Source organism: Peromyscus californicus, unplaced genomic scaffold (genome assembly GCF_007827085.1).
Source record: "Peromyscus californicus insignis strain IS unplaced genomic scaffold, ASM782708v3 Scaffold_8__1_contigs__length_139910024, whole genome shotgun sequence".
Lineage (NCBI taxonomy): Eukaryota > Metazoa > Chordata > Mammalia > Rodentia > Cricetidae > Peromyscus > Peromyscus californicus.
Window position 1 is genome coordinate 21,890,304 of NW_026294606.1, and position 24,435 is coordinate 21,914,738.

Here is a 24,435-nt window from a genome sequence, read left to right on the forward strand (position 1 = left end):
CAACAGAGGAGACTCAAGGAGACCCGCTAAAAGGTCTGTTCTGATGTAAAGACTCAGCCTCAAAACCCTGGCCTTTTCTCTTCTGGCAAATTGAATGCAGCACCTGGAGCTGTTGGGGCCATTTCTCCATCATAGAACAATAAGTGTGAACAATAGTACGCCACATTCTGGAGTAGAAGAGCAGGGAGGTCGTCAAACAGTAGCTGATACAAAGCTGACAGCATCTATCCTCACAGATGTTGTTTTTAAAACAAACACCCTTTTGTAGTCCACAGTTAGTTATATTTCCTATTCATGCAGACAAAGCTATGTTCTACAACCTTGTACTAATACCACTTAACCTACTTAATAGCCTTTTATGAGAACATTCATTTTCCCACACTGTGGGTGACACTGACTATTAGCAAGCCTTTTAGTTTTTTCCCAATTTAGGACAAATATCATATCCCACTGCTTTTCATGTTTTGCTGTTGATGATGCTGACCCACTTCCCATAGCCTTGTGTAACTTTTGTTTGAACTCAATGACTCACATCTGTCGTTCCTTTTCTGTTGAGTTGTTTTCGAGGTCCCGCAAGCACTTGAATTTTTGAGAGTTAACTACATTTTTGTCTCTTTCTCTTTTTGTGTTTCCAGCAGCATATGGTCATTCAATTGTTTATTGGCACCTCCACCAGACAGAATGTTGAAGAAGAAAGAGAATGTGAACTTTTGTCCACTCATCTGTGGTCTGGGGGCACAATTCCTACCTTCTCATGTACTGCTAGAGCATTTTTTAGTTCTTGCTGTAAGGTAGAATTGCTTCTCACTAGAAATGGTTCTTATGCAATCCAAGTATAAAACTCACATAAAGGGAATGGAAATTGCAAGGAAAATAAGCCATCCTTCTACAGAGTAAACAAAAAGTGTGTATGACTATGTTTGTTCTAGCAACAGTCATGTTTGAAAACAATTCAAGATTTTTTATTGTAGTGCTTTCGAGTATGGCTGAATGTTTAAAATGATTATACAAGCCTTGCAGTCACAAGCTAAAGAAATTTCTTGTATAAATTGTAAGGCTGATAGCCATATATATTTATAGACCTTAGTTTTTGTTTTATCAGTTAATGATATTCATGGTGTAGTGTATATAAAAATTAGCTACAATAGGAGATGGAGGGATGGTTCAGTGGTTAGGAATACTTGTTGCTTTTGCAGAGGACCCAAGTTCATTTCTAGGACCCACACAGTGGCTCATAACAATTTGTAACTCCAGCTCCAGGGGATTTGATGCCCTCTTTTGACCTCAAAGGGTACCACACACACTTGATGCACACACATAATACTTACAAACATAAAAAATAATGAATCTTTTTTAAAAGCTATAATAAAAGCTCTACTTTTTGCTTCACTGCATTTATTCTGTAAGGTGCTTAAATTCTACTACCTTTCCTCGGTTTAACCAAGAACAAACCCATTGTACACTCAATTCATTCTTAATTGATTCCAAGTTATTTTTCATGGTCATATTCAGTATTATCTCAATACTATCAGTCTGCTATCAAAACTGTATCTGCAATAAAATCTATATTTGTATTTGTATTAGTTATTGCTACTACAAATTGCTCTGGTAAAGCACCAAAATTAAGGCAACTTATGGAAGGAAGAGTTTATTTGGGCTTACAGTTTGTCTAAGTCAATGTTCTATCGCTATGAAGAGACACGACAACCACAACAAGTCTTATAAAGGAAAGCATTTAATTGGGGATTGCTTACAGTTTCAGAGGTTCAGTCCATAATCTTCATGGTGGGGAGCATGGTGGCAGACACGGTGCTGGAGAGTAGCTGAGAGTTCTACATCTGGATCCACAGGCAGCAGGAAGAGCTTGAGACACTGGGCCCAGCTTGGGCTTTTGAAATTAAAAAACATTCCCAGTGACACATTTCCTCCAACAAGGCCACACTGTTTAATCCTTCTCAAGTAGCACCCCTTCCTGATGAATAAGCATTCAAATATAGGAGTTTATGGGGGCCATTCTTACTCAAACCACCACACCTTGCAGAGAGATAAGAGTCATGGCAGGGAGAATTGACAGCAAACAGCAGGCATGGTGACAAGAACGGGAAACTGAGGGCTCACCTCTTGAACTACAGGCACAAACCAGACAGAGTTAGCTAGAAGTGGCTCGAGTCTTTAAATTCTCCATGCCCACTCCCAGTGGCATACTTTCTTCAACAACACACCCAAATAGCATCACCAACTGGGGACCAAGTATTCAAATGCTCAGTTCTGGGGAGGACATCTCATTCAAATAATCACAGTATCTCAATATCAGTCTGTCTATCTTGTATTATCTAGCTCTTTCTACCTATTATCATTTGTCATTACTCTTAATTACTAGTAAGTCATTCGAGTAGATTTTTTTCTGTTAAACATGTGAATATATGGCTAGTTTGAGTTGTATAAAAATCTATATCCTGGATGGGAACAGATGCAGAGATCCACAGCCAGATACCATGTGGAGAGAGAGAGTCTAAATTGGAGGAGTCATCAAAGCCTCCCCTCAGAGCTTAGGGAATCTTACCAAAGAAGAGGCTGAATGACTGTAATAGTCAAAGAGAATGGAAGACACCAGGGGAACATGACCTCTGAATCAACTGAAAAAGGTGCATGTGAACTAACAGAGAAGGAAGCAGCAAGCACAGGGCCCACATGGATCTGCACCAGGTCCGCTGGGTATATAGTGTAGCTATTAGTGTAGCATTTTTATGGAACTCCTGTCTATAAATGGGTCTCTGACTCTTTTGCCTGCTCTCAAGGCTCTTTTCCTCTTGTTGGGTTGCTATATCTAACTTCAGTATGAAAGTTTTTGTTTCATCTTATTTTATTTTGAGTGTTATTTCTTAGAAGCCTGTTCTTTCCTAATGACAGACAGAAAGGGAGTGGATCTGGAGGGAGGGGAGGGAGGGAGGTACCGGAAGGAGTAGAGGGAGGGGAAGCTATAATCAGGATATATTGTATGAGAATCTATTTTAAATAAAAGAAAAAATCTGTATGCTGGTATACACACACACACACACACACACACACACACACACACACACACACACACGTATATATCCAAGTTTGTGGCAACTATTATCAAAAATTATTCTGAATTTAAAAGGTATTCCCTCTATTCAGGTATTTAAAAATTCTTTTATACAATGCTATTTCCTAGTATTTTAAGTAGCAAGGTTTGGATTGGAAGAAAGTGAATTTTTTCAGACAGTTTCAATTACAATTATCCTCAAGATAAGAATTGAAATGGTGTGCTTGATTATAATGTCTGATATCAGTGCATTAACCATCTGCCTTATTTAACAACTCAGAATTATCTTGATACTTAAATATTCTACACTGGAAATCTCAGTACTTTTAGATCCTGGGAAATGTGTCTTCCTAATATTGACATCTTTCTCCTTTTAGTGTTTGGTTATCCGTTTCCAGAATTTGATACATAATGATGTCATTATTGTACATTTAAACATTTGTTTATGATGACAATGTTAAAAATCATGTATTTTGTGATTCAGTGTGATTCCTTTATTTATAATTATTGGTAAATATATTCTTATCCTTATTTAACTAATAGTTTTTGTGAATTATTAGGGTTTTGACATTAAATTGTTTCAGGAGAGTTTTTTTAGTTTGTAATTTAAGGTCAGGGGATATAGCTCAGTTAGTAGAACACTTTCATTATATACATGAAGTTCTGAGTTAAAATCCCAAGTGCCCCCATCACATAATAATAATGTTATGCTTTGAGTTTAAACACTTTATAAACTTACATTGTTGATATTTGAGATTAAAAAATAAAGAAATTATTTTTATGCTTTAAAATTGTTGATTTCTTTGATATCCTTTAAAATCTATTTTCAGGAAATTTCAAAAGAAGGTATAAGTGCTATGCCAGAGACATGTGTGGACATGGTAGGGTTTTCCTAATCTGTCAGAATTTACTGAATTACATTAGATTTGCAAGCTATGTTAGTTTCATGGGCTACAATTTTTCAGGTAATCCTGATTTCCCTTGATAGCTGGCCATTGGCAAACACAAGTTCTTCTTTGTCAATCTTTGCAGGTAATGATAACTCTCCAATCACACATTATATATCACAGGGTAATTTTATCTCCTTGTACAATAGGATTAAAGGGGCAACAGCAGGGTTCAGGAAGATCCAAGATGCCTTCCTGGAGACAGGACAATGAGCTGATCCAGATGTTGAGCATCGGGGCATCAGTTAGGTAAGATTATGAATGCATCGAGATGGGAAGTTGCTAGAGTCACTGCAGAGTCATGACCCAGGGTCTTGGATTTGAGCTGGACCTTGGGGTTGAGTTGAATCATAGAGATGATGGTAAAGACCTTGGAGGTCATAGAGGCATGGCTCAGGACATCAGGAACATGAAAGCAAGTGCAGGACTGGGTCTGGGCAGATGAATGGATGGCAACTTGAGTAGGCTGCATCAGCAGTGGAGATCAAGCTGAGCTGAAGCCCTGGGGAGAGTTGGGCATTCTCTTCTTGTCAGTTCTTTGAAGCACACACCAGCTAGTCAAACTACCAGTCAGTGAGAGTTGCTGTAGTGTTGGGTGTCCTCTTCTTTTGGGGTCCAGGGGAGGGTGTCTCATCTGTCCCCAGAATGGTGGTTTTGGAGAGTTCTCAGGCTTCTTTATTTTTTATGGCATTATAATATAACTATTTGTCCAAGTCTATTTTGATAAGTTTATAGGAGGAATAGTTATTTATGAATCTCTTCCTTCTGTGTGGTGTAGAGCATGTAAGAGTGTTTATCTTCCCTCTGCATTTGCACTCACAGTAGAGATAAACACTGTTTGTAAAATGGAGTCACGGAGGAAAGAGACAAGCTGAAGGCCCCTGTTCTTCCCAGTGTGGTTCAAAGCAGGTCACAGCCTGATCTCAACTGTGTGGGTTTTGAACTGTAGTGGGTAGCCATTCCAGCTTTGATCTGGAAGTTCCAACCCTCATTGAGGCTTCAGCAACTGTCACGCCTACAAGGCAGGGCCAAGGGAGGTGCCGAGAGACCTGAGATCTGGATGGCCCAGCGCTCTCTCTGTTCCTGGACCCTAGACGGTGGAGGTTGACCGAGCAGAGCTCCAGAGAATGCCGCTGGACTGCGATACACCTTCCCCAGACCCCGTGACCTACCTATCTCTTCATTTGTAAGTTACCCACTAAATAAATCTTCCTTTTAACTATGTGGAGTGGTCTTAATAATTTCACCAATATCTGGTGCCCAACGTGGGGCACAAACCCATGACCCTGAGATTAAGAGTCTCATGCTCTACTGACTGAGCTAGCCGGGCTCCGTGCTCTTGGCTGCTCACTGCCACCGCCTCCCCACTGGCTGCTCCACACAGCCCCGCCACAGCTGTTCGGTGGGGCTTCACTTCCCATCCCACAGCCAGTACGCAGCTGCCAGGGCGGCCCGGGGGAAAAAAAACCATCATCACTCAGTCCTCAAAACTGGTTTTTAAGACTCTAAAAACAAGTATGACTTTATTTGCAGCCATCCTTTATGTATTATGCATATGGATTCAGACCTGAAATTGATGGAAGAAGTCCAAGCTGATCTTGCTGTGCTCACATGTTGAAGATTGTTGGTTTGTCTCTTCTAGTGGATGAGATTGGGCCTATTCCATGGTACGGCAAGGACCATGAGATAGCAAACACTTTGCAAGGTGTAGATTCAGAAGTATCTTGCTGTTATTTCCACTTAGAGGTCAAAGCAAGGCACAGGGAATGGAAAAGAATTCCATATTAATAGTAGAAACTCGAATGTCACTTGGCAAAATGTGTACAGATAATGAGGGGTAGAGTTTGGGGTCCACAATCCAGCCACTGTATCCTATTACACAATGAGTCTCATTCTTACATGTCCGTTAAGCTCTGCATTTACAGAAATTCTTTCAATTGAACCTTGTCTCTCTGCAACATGGCATAAAATTGTTATTGAATATTTGGAGTTGTTATTAATTAAATACCATTGAAAAATACAAAATCGATGATAAAACACAATATAAGTGGACCTTACCAGTGACAAGTTTATTTGAAACTGATACATTGGATGATAACCAATATGCAGCAAGCCACTAAGTAGTATTCAGCATGATGTTGCGATTATTATGTTTTAATGTTCCTGTTAGCATCCTGATCTCCTATAACAATGGCCTGATTTTGCTATAGCCTTGGGTCTGCAGGAAGTAGCTAATTCAGTGTAGAAGACAAGAAAATGCACATCTTTCTTTTAAGACATTTTAATCTTTTGATTTGCATTATTCTGGAGAAGGCAGGCTGGTGGGAGATAGAACTAGTGGAACTAGAAAACTCTTCTAATAGAGATGCCAAAAGAAGTGAAAATTGATGCTTCTTTTATTTTGATATCTAAATTTGTGATGGAAGACGGGCAGTCATAGTCACAGAATGATAGGACATTTTGGTTTCAGAAACTGTGAGAGTTGTTCTATGATGTAAGCTTACAAAGACTCTAGAGTTCTCGCAAGCTTTTCGTAGAATCATGACATTATGGAGTTAGAATAGATTTTATAGCCCCTCACCAAAAGCTCAGGAGCCAGCATAGAGTCTTTCACCAAGCACCATTGTTAATGACGATTGGCCTTGCCAAGAACTTTTCCAGTGATGAGGTGCTTTTATCTATAAGATGACAGACTGTTCCGTAAACACAATCATGAGTGCAGATTACAGCAATCTGCTCTCCTCTCCAACAGTATTCCCTGCTCCATCCTAGTACTGTACGTCCCATAGTGAGCAACTAATATGCTCACTCTTCCCACACAGCAGTCATATTTCTGTGGCTTGTTTTATTCTGTCTTTTATTTCTTGTGCTCATCACGAAACATTTGTTCTTTCAATCCCCATGATCTGGGGTTTCTGTATCTACCTGACAATAGCACTCAATATTCATTCTTTTATATTAGTATTATTCTTTATGGAGAACTATAGATATGAACACCATGATCCAATGAAGATCTGTGTAGCATGAAATTATGAAAATTATGCCTTTAAAATGACCTAATAGTTACCCTGAGTAACTACAGAGAATAACTAGTGATACCACTTTTTAGAAAAAGAAATTGAGATCCAGAGGAATTATGCGACTTACCAAAGAGCTATCACACAACTGAGTGGCAAAATCAAAGTGAAAATAAGATTACTAGAAATGCAAAATTCAGGTGAAAAATCCCAATGGCGAACACACTTTAAAATATCCCTTGTTGGCTATTGGAGCAGAGCCTAAAGGGACCAACATCAACTACAGTTAACTTCTGTCTTCCTATTTGTCTTCCCAAGAATTTCACATTATCATTCAACCAAATCATTAGATTGGTACTCAAAAGTGAGTACCAATATACTTATTTTATACATGAAGAAACTGGTGAACAAGTTAGCCTTCTCATATTTCTTGCTAGTTGCAATGACAGCTGAGGTTCAAGAGAACTGCTTTCCAACTTGAGGATGCATAGGCAGCAGGTGGTTTTAGTTTCCATCAATGCATCTGGATGCAGAAGCAGAACATTTTCAGTTGAAGATTCTTGGCATAAAGATAGACATATAGGTCAAGGGAAGCAAGTCAAAAGTCAGGACATAGAAGACTTTTGCATTTGGAGTTGGTTGACTTTCAGAAAATATTTCCAGGCAACTCACGGAAAACTGAATTAGCCTTTTCAGTGAATGATGGCAGAACAATTAGGTACACTATAAAAAGATTAATCTCCAAATTACCTGACAACACATACTTAATTAACTAGAAAGAGAACATTCATATATGCATGAAAGCTGAAAGTTTGGGAACTTAAAAAGCAAGCATAAGAGCATTTTCTCTCGTGGGAGGAAAATAGTTCTTAAATATGACGCACAAACTACAAATCTTAAAAGGAAAATAATGGTACATGGCATTCCACTAAAGTGACAGTGTGCTCTTCAAGATACACTTAAGCAAATGAACAGTCAAGTCACAGGCTGGGGAAAACACTCACAATACATATGTCTGACAAAAGACTCTTTGGTAGCACATTTTAACTAACTCTTCTAAAGTCAATAATAAGTTTGTGAACACCCCGGACAAAATGGGAAAATAGTTTGAACAGATTTCACAAAAAATGGAGACACAGATGGTCCAAGTAACAAGCAATGATGCTTCAGCTCACGTTGGTGGAATACAGTGGAAGTGACCCCATTCCTTAGCAGCAGGAAGGCCTAAAGAGCCTGGCAATATCAAATGCTGGCAAGAAGGGAGAACGGAAGTTGTTATTTATTGTATCTAGGAGTGGTATGACACCATCAGAAAAAAGTTTGTCAGTTTTAATGACAGTATGTATTCATATACAAAGCTGCTCAGAAATTTCACCTTGGAAGTGTTTGCTCAAGAATAATTACAACATATATTCACTGAGAAGGTTTTGCGCAAATGTAACCAGAGCCAGTTTTATTTTATAGTAATTAAAAACAAATAAAATTTCTATCATCAGCTTATAAAATTAGTTTCTGTGTATCTTCAAGGTAATATTTCTCAACAATAACAAACTATTGATATATGCATCATCATGTTTCAATCTAAAAAACATCATTGTCAAAGAAAAGAAAATAAGATGATTTGATTCAATTTTCAAGAAAATTTAGAAAGTTCTGGGATGATCTACAGGGGCAAAATGGTGAGAAATGGTTGCTGGGAGGAAGGTAAATTCACTTGACTATAAACACTCAATCACAGTAATTTTCAAGTCCATATTTTGAAAATTATTACTGTAATTCAATTTCCTTTTTTAGCAGAAATGTGAGATATGTTTACTGCTGTTTGTGAGATTCTCAGAAAATGGGTGGGAGATGAATGAGACCTCCCCAAGGCCATTCATTTAGGCCTTAAGCTTGGTTTGTTACTATTTTAACAACATATCTCCATATAAAAAAGAATTTTTCCTCAGTGTCTGCAAATTCAATGTCTGAATTTCGTTTATCAGCTGATGAGAGAATTCAGCCAGAGTCCAGAGTGAGGGGTTCCTTTCCCTCCTCAACTCACCATAATTTCCCTGTCTTCCTACTTGTTTTTAGAGACCTGTACAATGAATTTTGAATCCACTCACCCCTTTCTCAGCTCTTCCTAGATAGAACTTCTCTTCCCCATTCACCAAACTTTGTGCCCCCCACCAACCCTCGTGCTTCTTCAATCTATCAAGACCCATGTGTGCTGCCCAAGTATTCTTGGATGTGTGGCTTCCATCAGAGTGTAGTTGACTTGCTGGGGGCTGGCTGGACTCTAAGGGGAAACTACCTGTCTCTCAAGGGATGGGATTTCAAAGCCAACTCCCCGCTCCATACAAGAATTTGGTCTCACTAGGGCTTGTGTAGGTCTTGCACAGGTCTTGTGCATGCTGTCACAACCACTGTGAGTTTATATGTGCAGCTGCCCTGCTGTGTCCAGAAGAGACTGTTGCATTTCCATCATCTACCACCACTGGCTTACACATTTTTCATCCCCTCTTCCACAATGATCCCTGAGTGTTGGGAGGAGGGCATGGGGTATATATATTCCGTTTAGAATGAAGCATTCTGCTGTCTCTGATTGTCTGCGTCTTGGCAACTTGTGAGTCTCTGCATTACTTACTGCAAAGAGATGATTCTCAGTTAAGGATTGAGAGATGTATTAATCTATGTGTCTAATGATAAATCACTAGGAATCGGTTTAATACTATATCCATTTAGCAAAATAATAGTAATAGGTTCTCCCTTAGGCCTATGACCTATCTACCTATAAATTCATACTGGTAATGGTGCCAGGTGTGGCTGTCAATCTTGTGAAATGGGACTTAAATCCAATCAGAAAGTGGCTGATTATTCCATGATGTTTGCGCCACTACTGCACCAGTGGGCAAATCTTGCCAAGTCAGTCATTTTGTAGCTCACAGTGTTCACAGCATGGTAAGGTAGCTGTGACTTTTCTCCTCTGGTAGCTTTTATAGAACCTCCCAGCACTATGGAAAACAACAGAAGGAATGAAGCTTTGGGGTCAGCATCACTTTGAATTCTTCATCTTCTGTGACTAAAGTATGTGATGTCTTAACTAATACAATCTTACTGCCAAGTTATGGAGGGTGATAAGAGCATTGGCAATAGTCTGTACTATTTGGGATCTATGGGCACTCATTGGTCAATAAATCCAAAAGAAAGCAACCCATTCCTGGCACTGGGATTTTTCTTTGTTAGCCTCTGATGTCTAGTAGGGGCATTGTTGCACAGCTATAGGGTAACTCAATTTTAACCCTTTTTATGCACACCCATACCCCCCCCCCACACACACACACAGTATACACACACATATGGGAGCTTCTACAGCACTAGGTTTCCATATGACTTTTTCAAAGGTTCTTTAGTGGTGCTTATCCCTCCCTGTTTTCCCTCCTCTACCCTCCCTGCCCATCTCCACTTAACCATTTCTGTTCCCTTTTAAACCTTTATACCAGTGACTTATATCTCCCTTTCTTGAAAGCCTTCCCATGGACCCTTAGTGATTTCTTGACTTCTCTTGGTACTACAAACAAAGCCCACATTTTTGAAGATTCAAAACTAACATCCACAAATGAGAGAAAACATGCAGCCTCTGTTTTTCTGGTTCTGGCTGACCTCACTTAGAATGGTGGTTTCTCATGCTAAGAAAGAGGACAATGATGTACAAATTAGGTTGCCCTGTAGTTGGAGAAAACAAACATCAAAAGTAAGATGAGTAGCCTTTATTTTTCTTATTTATATAGAATCAAATGCCGTATTTCATTTATGTCGCACTGTTGGCTATTTATAGTGTGTAGATTTTTGCTTGGTTAAACAATGCCAGAACAGACTTTTATATATATGGACCCTAAGACTATACTTTGAATAATTTCCAGAGAAGTGTTCTAGGTCAAGGCAAGTACTATTGCTGTCATGTTCTTTCTATGTATTGTAAAAGTTGTTTCCAGTGTGGGCTAATAGTTCTGTCACGTGTGGGGCTGTACCGTGACCCTTGCTGTTCCTTTACTATCACCGCCAACACTGAACCACTCCTTCTAAATGCAGACAAAGGTCATTTTAATTTTGATTTACTTTATAATCATTTAAATCAAATATTTTATTTAACTATATCCATAATTGTGACTCTATAAATTCCATTCCTGCTCTTTGGTTATTTTTACTGTTAGACTTTTTAAAATTTTAATTTAATTTAATTTTTATCTTATTTTTGTATTTATTATTGGTTTTATGAGGCAGGGTTTCTCTGGGTAGCCTTGGATATCCTGGAACTCGCTCTGTAGGCCAGACTTTTCTTGAACTCTGGGATCCACTTGTCTCTGCCTCCCAAGTGCTGGAATTAAAGACATTTGCCACCACCTCCAGCTTGACTTTTATTATTTTCAACAAACTTATGTGAAGTCTCTCTCTCTTAATGAGCTACCTTAATGGTTCATATTTGTTATAAAAATTTTAAACTTTTTTCTATGTAAAGACAGTTTTGTATTTGTGTTGTCATTTTTTCTATCTTTCAATGTGAATCTGTCTTTGAAATATTGGCCAAAAAAAAAAAAAACTAAAAGAGAATTAAAACTTTTCTTCTACTGGACACAAGACAGTCCAATAGTACCAGGTAGTTACATTTATAGATACATAAAAAGGAAGAAAACCTGGGCTCTAGCAAGGAAAACAGAAAAAAACACTACTAGCCTGAGGCTTGAATTCTATTTTAGTAACTTTGCCAATAAGAGCACATGATGCTTGAAGAGAGATGAAATATGGGGATAAAAGAGCCCAAGACAGTGTTTTGACACATGGCATCCTACGGAGACAAAGAACACAGGGAGAAGGTGTAAGAAAACCTTAGCTGCATGACTCGAGACCAGATCCCGAGAGACTCACTTGAATGGTGTTAGGGTTCCCCTCGTGTGGCACATGACTTTGTCCTAAGATATCTGGGCATTGCTTACACGCCTTTCCCAAAGCTTTGACAAATAATCACAATGAACCCAAACCCTGGTGATTATCAGGCAAACCGTTAAATATCATTAGAACAAGATGGACATGTTACATCCTCCCAGGACTTATGTGACCAGGGAGATCTTTGTCATCTGTATGTGAGCTCCGCCTGCTGGCCACAATGAAGCAAAGTGACCCTGGAGCAGTGTTTTAAAGAGAACCATCAATTCACAAAATGGGTGGCATAACTTTTAGAATAAATGGATTTTGTGGAAGTTGCATGGTGGTAATGACATACTATGGAAAGAGGTTATTTTTTCTTTTAAATTGTCTGGTGATACATTTGAAGAATGACTTCTAAATGGAACAAGAATAAAGAAAAGTTATTCTCATTCGTGTTTGTAACTGAACAGCCCAATTTAATCTTGAAAAGTATATTTTGGAAATGTGTGTTAAACAATCAATTTGGCATCCAAATATTACTCACACACAAAAAATTAGCAATGTGAGGCACAAGAAGACTTGAGAATCATTGGATTTATGGGGGAAAAAGCAGAATTGTAAGTTAAAGTATAATGTAGGGACAGATTCACTTTGAATCCTGGAGAGAATACATATGTTTTGTGTATTATTGTGAGAAGGTATGTGGCTTAGTTTTCATCTTGTGGAAAATATGAGAAAAAAACTATTTTAAGCAAGGAAAAATTCATTGTGGTTTATAGTTTTAGAAGTTTCAGATATGATGGCTGATGGACTCTACTCCTTCTGGGCATGTAGTGAGGTCAAACATGTGAACATCATGACGAAAGGCATGAAGAATAGAATTGCTTTTGGTGGCCAGAAAGCAGGGCATGAGCAACAGGAAGGGCCAAGGGCCAAGACGGACTCCTCCAAAACACAAACTCAGGGACTCACTTCCTTCAACAGGCTGTAAGTTCTTCAGTCCCACAACCTCCTAACAGTTATTCAATGTTCCTACCTAACAATGGAGTCAAACATTGGTGGGATCAGAGCATTCCTGTTCTAACTGTCTGGAAATTTGCTCACAGATACACTAGCTAATTCCTGTGTCTAGCCAGACAATCCAGTTGACAATCACACTTGACCATCCCAGAGGGTGCCCGTGAGAAACTGGTAGGTTAGGCCATTGTGCAGTGCAGAATGTCTGTTCTCAAAAGTGTTGTGAAATTGTACGCTTTATTTCAAATTCTAGATTCACTACTTCCCAACATGCATGCCAACTTGGGCAAGGTGACTCTCAGCTTCTTTGTCTCTAAATTGAGCATAATGACAGTACCTTCGGTGTAAGGTGGCTTTAAAATTAACAAGGAATTCAAATAAATTACAGGAACATACCCTACTTTAAGTCAACTATTCTGTTTTTGTGCTCATGTACATTCACATTTATATTTCCTCTATGAACAGACGGATTCTTATATGTTTATCCTAAAATGACAATGCTTATCCTACAGAGCTGGGCTTAAAGATAATTTTCAGGTTGTCTTTGTACCATATGTGTGTGCAATGTGTGTGTGTAAATATATATTTCAAATTTTGAATATGTATCTCTCACACACAAAGTAAAGTAATGTCTTTTACTACAGAAATGTTAGGATATTAGCAACATTCCTTTTGAACTAAAAATACAAAACTTAATTTTTATACTGTATTAAATCTTCTTTGCTTTGGTCAGGTGGCTGAACAAAATATTTGCTGAAAAGCTCAAAGCATGAATCTGAAATATTCAGGTCAAGATTTGATTTTTCTAACATGAAATATCTATAAATGTGTGAGAAGATTGAATTATCCAGAAAATGCATTTCTTATAATCCTTATGATATAAATAAGAGTAGGTTGTGCATTACAAATGAGCATATAATCAAAACAATGAGCAGGGAGTCTGACTTAACTTTGGAGAATGTTGCTCTTTTGTCATGTGTCCTCATGGAGAAGAGAGAATGGGAAAGAGAAAGGGGCCATGTTGAAACTGCTTTATTGCAACTGCTGAAGTTATGTTTTTGCATCCCTAGGGTTCTATTTTAAGATCTTCATTAAGCAAATCTAACTTAGCCTCGCATGCTAAAGTGGCCTCAAATGGCTTTTCTCATAGGATTCCCCTTTCTAAAATGTTTCTGTTGTTACACCCGGAGTAGTCCATTCATAACGCCATCTTATGAATAAGGACCACAGTTAGGCTTATTTGACTATTAAAGATTATGGTGCAACTTTTGATCATGTGCAAAATTTCATTTGTTTCAGACCAAAACAATTATTTTCACTGTCAACATCAGAGGGCAGGATGATGATATTATGAATGCTGAATATATTTATGCAACTCCATCTGAAGTAAGCAACATGAAACCTGCAAATTAGAAAAAGGTACCTGAGACTTTCTTCACCACCTGGTAATTTGCAAAGATGTGCTGATGGCTTAGACTGGAGAGAGGGACAGAAGTGTCCTATACAATTCATTCTGTACAGAGATTTCCCTGGGGAACTGGGAGGGAGAACCTGCTAGAATGTGTCTAGCATCCAAAAACTCAGGGAAGCAAGGGCTGGGGGCAAACACCGCCTACTTGGCAAGACAGGATGTCACCAGTTAAACTCCTTTATGGCTGTGAATTGAATACTGACTTACATGCCATCATCAGTTAATTTATACTGGGTGATTGGTTATACTGAGAAAAATTAAATTTTATAACAGGACTGGACCACAGGGTTATGATATAACACACAGTATTCCCCAAGAAAGCTGACTTTTAGGTAGATAATCAATATTCCTTTAGCATATGTTTGTCATAAATATTATATTGGGCATACAAATATTTTCAAATGGCCGTTTTCAAATTTATCTGGACATTGTGGATTTTTAGTTGTCAACCATATGAATTATTAATGCACACACTGCCTGATGATTTTTACTGAAGAGAGAAATGGCAAAAAAACAGTACCACATAGGCAGAGTTCCTCACTCCTCCACACCCACAACAGAATGTAGAATACCACAGACAAAATTTTACCTTAGGATTACCTTTATGTCTCACTTCTTTCTCACAACCAGGAGTCAGCACTGACCAAATAATATTGCGTAGATATTTTGGAAAGCAAAGTACAGCCTTGAAGAATTATTAACCAGACACTGTAATAAGAGCTGTAAGCCAACTTGGGAAGCCATACTTAGCTTCTGAAAACAAGTAAGTTACAAGTCTTAAAAAAGCTAAGGATTCTCTTAAGCTAAGCTACATGAAATTTGCATGTTTGTGAGTAAATACTGGTTAGAATGTAGCATCTTTAGTGTTTCAGCGTGGTATACAAAACTTCTCAAAAGAATGCAAGCAACTGCTTCCCTCAAAATAGCTTTCCCTCAAGAAACACCGGGAAAGTATCTCATGGCTTTGACTGGATTCTCCGGATGCCTTGGAATTTGCATACATGACCCAAAATAACCAGTTATGAAGTTCTAAAATCAGAATTGCATATGTAGAGATTTAAAACACAAGCACTCAAATGAAAACCACGATGTACGGAATGAAGACACTGTAACCTGAAAACATAAAACTTCTGAAGTAGCAGAAAGAATTTTCCTGAAATCAAGGGGGACAAAGATGAAAACAGGAAAAAGAAGGAAAGTGGAAGTTGAATCACGTGGGTGGACCAGACAGAGCAGGTCACATGGGCAGACCTGAGCCTCTCACATGGGAGGAGACGAGCAGCTCACACTTATTCCTAACTGAGCACCAGGAGGAGAGAGTGTTGCTGACGGACCCAGAAAGAATGGGTGAATTGTCAGATGCTAGACGAAAGGGGCTCACCAGGGGCCAAGGCAGAGCGTGTGCTGCACCAGGGTCAGGAACATGAGACTGCATCTCCGTCACTTGGTCCACGTGGGAGACCTCAAAACGCAGACACGGTGAAAAGTGACAGTATGTTTGAGCAAGGAAATGAGTTCTCAGACACAGGTAACTTTCGTAAAGATGGGCATGGAATGCGACAAGAATGTCAGAGAAGCCTATCACCTTCACGTGTGCATGATTAATGGAGGGATAATTATATAATCGAGCTCTCAAATTCCTAATCACATCAAGCAGAGGAAGGAACTGAAGGGACACAAAAATTGTTTTTTTCAATTTTGGCATTGAGGGGCATACAAAAAATAAGTTTAAATAAAAAGAAAATATGATCAGTAATAACACAGAGACTATATTTCAAGAGAGGAGAGGTGAATAAAAGAGAGAAGAAAAAAGAGAGAGAGAGATTAGCCATTTGTAAATGGCAGAAAAAATAGCAAGGACAAAAATGTGTTAGAAAAATGGATTTAGTTGAGTATTACCTCTCCACTAGGAAAAAACTAACCCAGAACTCAATTGTGTGTCGCTTTATCCATAGACAGTAAGGAAAGAAATTAAGCTAAGCTGAAAAAAAGCGACAGTGTTCAGGTAAAAATAGTCAAAATGAATAAAGCACACATTTGGTTTCTCATTTCAGAACACATACCTGGTAGATATTAATAATCGCACCTGAAGGCAGATAGCAATTAGAGTTCTTTCTCAAGGCTTGCAGTTTGCTGACTGACATTTTAATTTTTTTTTTTGCTAAAATGATACATTTTATTTTTGCCATTCAAAGAGGATGATTCTTTTTATTAAAAAAAAACTTAATAAATTAAAATTTAGAGAGTAAGTCATATACAAATTGTCACATCTGGGCTGATGTTTTCCTAATTGTAATAGACAAGTAGTGTTTTCAAATCGACCAGAAAATGGTGAGTGCTTGCTGAGAAATCTGGGTCAAGGTTAGGCACAACATGCCCAGTATCTTCTCCTCCTTCTCTCCTTAGCTGTCTCCCTCTCCTCCTTCTCTCCTTAGCTCTCTCCCTCTCCTCCTTCTCGCCTCCCCCTCCCCCTTCTCTCTCACCCCCACAAAGGCCTTGAAAGGAAAGCTTCAACACTCACTGTAAGCTCTTGGACCGTGTTTTTTGAACCCGTGTTCTCTGAAGCAGGCATGTATTGCTTGCACAGTTGTTGAATGATGTCAGACAATGGCTTCCTGAAAGAAACCAATAAGCAACTTGCTTTAAAATTGAAAGTGAAGTTGTGGAATCACAACAAACTTGTACAAATCGGAAGGAGACACAGGATCTGGACTGTTGCCTTACTCTGGGAGTGCTCACCTGCCTGTGTCTTCTCAACTTTCTAAATGACAGCTGGAGGAAGCCAGGCTCTGGCCACCAGTTGTGTGATCCATCGTGGAACTGGTTTTGCAGGTCAGGTGTACCTAACTGTTTACCTCCAGCACAATGTATTAGACCTCATAATCTAGAAGAATCTCCATAAACCAGAGTTTTACTTTCTGGCTGCTGAAATGCTCATTCCTGAGAAAGAGTGCATTCTGGGAGCTTTGGGGGTAGTCATGCATTCTGTATTTCTCCAACGCGACAGCTCTTAAATCACAGGGCTGAACTCAGGTTTCCACATTGCCCATACTCCAACAGGAAGAAGTAGAATACGGGGCGGGGGTGGGTGGGTGGTCACTCTTATCAAGTAGTTTCAAAGAAAAAACTAAATAAAAATAAACAAACTCACACACCAACAAAGAAACAAAAAATAAGCAATAGCCAAACATAGGAGTAATTAAGCGGGAAGACTCAGTGGTACTCAAGAGTTGTGTGTGTGTGTGTGTGTGGGGGGGGGGTGATGAGTTGTGTGTGTGTGTGTATGTGTACATCATGAGTTGTGTGTATGATGAGTTGTGTGTGTGTGTGATGAGTTGTGTGTGTGTGATGAGTTGTGTGTATATGTGATGAGTTGTGTGTATGTGTTTGTGTTTGTGATGAGTTGTGTGTGTGTATGTGTGTGTGTGATGAGTTGTGTGTGTGTATGTGTACGTCATGAGTTGTGTGTGTTGCCTATGTGTATGTGCAACTTGTCTTTTGGGGTGGGGTGTGGCATTAGTATACTCACATCCTCTAAGCTCGGATGAAGGTTTTCTGTCTTTCTGGAGAACCAGTCGAAAGCCTCAGAGCTAGAGCTTCGTAGCTGTCTCCTTCCAAAAGGTTTACCAGAACAGATGGCAAAGCAGCCGAAGATAGAGATAAGCCTGGTGGCAAAGAGAGGGGACGTGATTACAGGAGCTGCTTGCAGCTCACACGCAAGCCAGCGTTTCCTGTGCTAACCGTGCCTTCCTCCAGAGCATTTCCAGATCCTCTGGGTGGAGGAGGGATGTGAGCAAGGACCATGCACAGAATCTTGATGCAAACACGTTTTTCCGATTTGTGTACACTCTTAGTGTGAAGTACAAAAAGCTATTTACGACCAGTTTGAACACTCTTCCCCAAGAAATTTGCAAGTTGAGCTTAGAAGTTCAGAATGTACCCAGGGGAAGCTGAGAAATCAGCAGTCAGTGGACAGGGTGGGGCTCTGCTGCTGGCACGGGCTTCTAAGATTCTGAAAAGGTCTTTAGACATTTGATGGGGCCCAGAGCGAGCAAACGTGACCTTTACAGAGCATTGGACAGGTGATGGGCTGTGCTTTTCGCTGTCTTCTGGTGGCTTCAGCAGTGTTTGGTGCTGGGTCCTATTCCCAATCCAGGGAACTTGACTCAGGGTGAGTGACTTACTCAAGGCTACTTAATAAATATTTGAATTCCAATTTCCTTTTACTGTGTGAAAATCATCAGCCTTTTGATAATTTATGGGATCTCAGCACCTGGATGATATGGGCTCTACCTGAAAGAACTTCATCCATTTAAAGTCTTTGCTGTCTATTTTTAGACAGGAGCCTGATGCACAACAGTAGGACATGAGCAGATTGGACTCACCCAGCCTGTGATATCAGTTAGGTCTTTATACTTTTGACTTTACCAGTCTCATCTATTTATAACCCCGATTTAAAAGGTAGGTGGCCTTGAAATTCACAGTATTTAAAATGGTGTAGCATTCAACTTTTCGTTCAAGGTGATCACATTCACCTTGTAATTTTGCAAAATGGGAACCATGCTTTCCCAAGATTAAGATGCCGCTCCAGGAGAACTGCACACTTGGTTTTTGATAATTGGTCACTCCTGCCAGTAACTGCACTGACACAGGGAGTCTGTGGCGTGTTATCTCCAGCAGCTATCTCTCCTCGGGCAGGTTTTGCTGACTTAAGTGAGATGCGTGATGCAGACTGTATGTTCTGGGAATGGAGAGAAGAATGTGGGAGCTGGCAGGGGTGAGAAAGTTTAACCAAGCAGATTGAGTCAGCTGGGCATGGAAACAAATGTTGCCTTGAACAGTTTTATCGAAGGTTCACCTTGAGTTTGTGGCTTTGGTAAGCATGACTCGAGAAAAACACTGAAGCACTCCGATTAAAATGAAACCTAGCTGTTGATAAAGAAAAGTGAAAAGATGATCACATAGTCTCAAATAATGCATCGTCCCCATTTAGCATGTACACAGATGCTGTGGGGTGCTATCTGGAGGAGCAGGCGTAAGAGGCAGAACACAGATGCATTCCGTCATCTTCCTCGAAATACTCCCTCGACTTAGGCTGTGCATTGGCAATATTTGAAACAATCGTGACAGTATAAACAAATAAATCAGACAATTAGACAATTTACAATTCTACCACATAGGAGCCACTTAAAACTTAGAATTTCTTAGGAAAAAACATATTATAGTGCAGTTAATAGACACTAATAAACAAAACTACAGTACATATAATAATGCATATTCTAAACCATTTGGTGATACACAACTTTGTCCCCGACTTATCTTGGAGTGCTATGCTTGTATTGTGACAGCAGGTGCTTTCCTAATATAAAAATTCACTTACAAATGCAATGTCAATGTCACTCAGAAAAACTTAATATATTTAGTGTCTGGACTTTATTGGTTGTGGTAAAATTATAATAACATAATAATAATTTTCTACTTTTTGGCATTATTGAGATTGATATAATCGACAAAAAATGTATATGTTTGGGATGTGCATTATGTTTTTTTAAAAGTATTTCTTTTACTTTTTGAAATTATAATAGAATAGCATTATTTTCCCCTCCCCTTTCCTGCTTCCAATCTCTCCCATATACCCCTCTCTTCTCTTTTTCAAATCCATGGCCTCTTTCTTGTTTTTTACACATAAATACAGCCTGCTCAGTCTGTATAATGTTATTTGTATGTAAATGTTTTCAGGGCTGACCATTTGATATTGGATAACCAATTAATGAGCTCTTCCCTTCAGAAGACTATTTTGTAGTTGCCTGTAGATCTTTGTGAAGGGTTGAGGCCTCCTGGGTATTCCCCCATCCATGATATCACATCTGTTGTTGTCCTTGTTCAGCTCACATTTAGGCAGTTATGTTGAAACTCTATCAGTGGCTTCTGACATTCCTAGGAGATACAATCTCACAGCAAATTCCCTGTTTCTCCATCTCCTACAATCTCCCTGCCCCTTCTTCTGCAGCGATCCCCGAGCCTTAGGTGCAGGAGCTATATCATGGATGTATCCATTGGGACTGGGCCCCATAGCTCAGCATTTTGATTGTTGTGGTTTTCTGTAATGGTCTTCATCTGTCACATAGATGTTTCCTTGATGAGAGGTGAAGACTACACCTGTCAGTGGGTATAAGTACAAATATGTAGGATGTGGTTAGGGATTATGTTTTGACATACGTTTTTGACAGTGTTGCCTAGTCAAGCTAATTATCACACCCATCACTCATATATTTACTCTTTTGTATATACTTTAAGATCTGCTCTCGTAGTACTCGCCATATATCCATGTATTATTACAAACTACAGTCAACTTGCATGCTTGAATTCCAGAGAGCACTCCCAGGTTAGAACTGAAAGTTTATACCACCTACCCTCTTCTGTCACCCCACTATTCCCAGCAGTGACTCTGCTTTTTCTTTGTCTGCCATTTTAAGATGGTAGTGTGAGTGAGATGACGAAGTATTTGTCTTTCTGTGTCTGACTTATTGCATTTAGCACAATGATCCCCAGGTTCACTCAGGTTGCCACAAATGGCAGAAGTTCCTCATTTTAAAGGTCAAATAGTATCCTGTTGTGCTGCACATCACATTTTCTTTAACCATTCATCCATCCATGAGCATTTCAATTGACTCATTATCCCATTTTATGTAGAAGTTCAGACACTTATTTGAGATGAATAGTGTTGGTTTTGGGGGGTACATACTCAGAAATGGGGTTGCTGGGTCGTGTAGTAGTTCTATTTTAATTTTTGAGGAAACGACACATAATTGTCATAATGCGGGTACTAATTTACATCCCCACCAAAACGTGTGTTTGATTTTGCCACACGCTTACTTCAACTGTCACTGCTTGACTTTGACAACAACTAACCTAAGATATGCTTTGTAGTTCATTGTGGTAGTGATTTGCATTTCTCTAATGGTTAAGCGTGTTGGGTATCTTTTCCTATACCTGCCGCGTCTGCAGCGCCCACTACATCCATTGTGTTTACTGCACCTGCTGCGCCTGCTGCGCCTGCTGCGCCTGCTGCGCCTGCTGCACCTGCTGCGCCTGCTGCACCTGCTGCGCCTGCTGTGCCCGCTGCGCCTGCTGTGCCTGCTGCACCTGCTGCACCTGCTGCGCCTGCTGCGCCTGCTGTGCCCGCTGCGCCTGCTGTGCCCGCTGCGCCTGCTGTGCCTGCTGCGCCTGCTGTGCCTGCTGCACCTGCTGCCCCTGCTGTGCCTGCTTCCTTTGTGTCTCTCATGGGCCTGCAGCTCACCAGTTAGGAGAAACTAGTGGCCAGTGAACCCCAGAGATCCATTCCTCTTTGCCTTTGCAGTGTTGGAATTAAAGTGCATGCCACCACATCTGGCATACTATGTTGGTTCTGGCCACCACATCTGGCATACTATGTGGGTTCTAGCCACCACATCTGGCATACTATGTGGGTTCTGGCCACTACATCTGTCATTCTATGTGGGTTCTGGCCACTACATCTGGCATTCTATGTGGGTTCTGGTCACCACATCTGGCATTCTATGTGGGTTCTGGTCACCACATCTGGCATTCTATGTGCGTTCTGGGGATCAAATACGGGTCTTTGTGTTTGCAAGGCAAGACCTTTAGCTGAGCCACCCCCTCAGTCATCTTTGTTTGTCTTTTATGACAGGATGCCATGTAGCTCAGACTGACCTTGATGTTGCCGATGCAGCTGAAAGATGACCTTGAACTCTTGTTCCTCCTGCTTCCACCTCCCAAATCCTAGGAGTTTCCAGGGATGGGCCACCATGCCCAGGCTTTGTTTTCTTTCCTGAGGACAATGTTTACTCAGACTCTTTGCTCATTTATAATTGGGTTACTTGCATCACTTGCATGGTTTTTGCTTTTTGTTTGTCTATTTTTTTGTTTTTTGAGACAGGGTTTTTCTGTGTAGCTTTGGAGCTTTCCCTGGAACTCACTCTGTAGCCCAGGCTGGCCTCGAACTCACAGGAATTCACCTGGCTCTGCCTCCCCAGTGCTGGGATTAAAGGCATGCACCAGCACCACCCAGCTGGTTTTTGCTTTTACTATCCAGTTTAATGAGTTCCTTATATATTCTAAATATCAGTCTTTTATTAAATAAAGAATTTGCAGACATATCTCCAATTTTGTGGGTTGCCTTTCCATGTTGTTTGTTTTTCTTTTGCTTGGCTAACATTATAGTTTGGTATAGTTCTACTTATTCATCTTGGCTTTTGTTTTCTGCACTTTTGATGCCGTATCCAAAAACCCATTGCTCTTCCCAATGTTGGGAGTGCCCCACGGTGTGGTGTTCTTTTCTAGTTATTTTATAAGTGTAGCTCTTATGCTTATGTATTTATTTGTCTCAGTTGCCATCTGTGTAAAGAGCAAGACAAAGAGTCCTTATTTTCCCATGTGTTTATTCTGTTTTCCCAGCACCATTCACTGACAAGGCTAATCTTTGTTCATGTGGGCAGTCTTGGCACTCTTTTGAAGACTTAGTTAGCTGACTGAGCATGGGTTCAATGCCTTCCTTCCCACTGGTAATATGTGTCTGCGCTATATCATTGAAGTGACACAGTGTTATATTCCCCACTCCTTCCTGTCTATTCGGGTTATTTTGTGGCTCCATGCGCATTTTACTATTACTTCTCTATCTGTGAAAAAAAATGCTACTGAAATATTGATAGGGAGTATGATTTTTTGGAACTTTTTCTTTTGATTTAAAGAGTAGGTTGTTGGTGGTATTGTGTTCCCCAAAATATTTTGCACCCTAATAAACTTATCTGGGGTCAGAGAACAGACAGCCACTAGATACAAAGGCTATAAAATGGTGGCACTCACACCTTTAATCCTAGCACTCCAGAGGTAGAAATTCCTCTGGATCTCTGTGAGTTCAAGACCACATTGGAAACGGCCAGGCATGGTGACACACGCTTTTAATCCCAGAAAGCGAGCCTTTAATCCCAGGGAGTGATGGTAGGCATGAAGACTAGAAACTAGAAACATTTGGCTGATTAAACTTTCAGGCTTCGAGTAGCAGTTCAGCTGAGAGCCATTGGGATGAGGACACAGAAGCTTCCAGTCTGAGGAAACAGGATCGGCTGAGGTATTGGCAAGGTGAGGTGGCTGTGGCTTGTTCTGTCTCTCTGATCATCCAGCATTCAACCCAATAACTGGCCTCAGATTTGATTTTATTAATAAGACCTTCTAAGATTTGTGCTACAGTAGGTATTTTCATTTATTTGTTACTTCTTCAGTTTTTCAATGAATGGTGATAGTTTTCAGTAATACAACATTGAATGATTACACAGGGTCTTTTAAATCAGCACGAAAAGCGATGGGTTTCATTACGCCATTCCCAGCTATCCTTTGTTCTTGTCGACATTCTGCCCCAATATCCTTCTCCCATCCCCTTCCATGGATTTCCTTTACCTGTAACCCTCTTCTGCTTTCATATCACGGATATTGTGTTATTCTCTCCGTTCCTCCCCCACTCCCTTGAGATTTCTTTGTTTGCTTTCTTGTGTTATGTCCCAAACTCCCAGTATACACATATGTAAAAATTAAAGTCTAGGATCAGCATCTGAGAGAAAACATATGATGTTTGTCTTTTTGAGTCTGGCTTATTTCATTTAATATAATAATTTCTACTTTCAGCTGTTTTCCTGCAGATCTCCTGTTTCCATTTTCACAGCTGAAAAGCATTCCATTGTGTACATGTGCATTGTCCTCTCCTTTCTTCTGCTGATGGATGTTTAGGCTGGCTCCATTTCTTGGATATTGAGAATTACACAGCAATTAACATGGTCCATATGACAATTTTATACTTGGCATTTTAAATTTGTGTGTGTGTGTGTGTTTGTGCATTTGCAGTATTGTGGGGGGTACTAGTTTACTATGAGTAGCATGGGTGTGGAGGTCAGAGGACATCTTCTGGGAGTTGATTCTATCCTTTCACAACATGAGCCCCAGGGAAAACCC

The 24,435-nt window shown here is 39.9% G+C and overlaps 1 long non-coding RNA gene across 1 annotated transcript in view; it reads right to left on the bottom strand.

Moving 5' to 3' along the window:
* Positions 1-19,220, bottom strand: part of LOC128103835 (uncharacterized) — a 55,740-nt gene extending 36,520 nt beyond the window's left edge. Inside the window, exons 1-2 of the long non-coding RNA XR_008215782.1 lie at positions 17,960-19,220; positions 16,952-17,045 (exon numbers count right to left, since the gene is read on the bottom strand). This is a non-coding gene — a long non-coding RNA (uncharacterized LOC128103835). The remainder of the gene's footprint in view (positions 1-16,951; positions 17,046-17,959) is intronic.
* Positions 19,221-24,435: the final 5,215 nt, after the last annotated feature.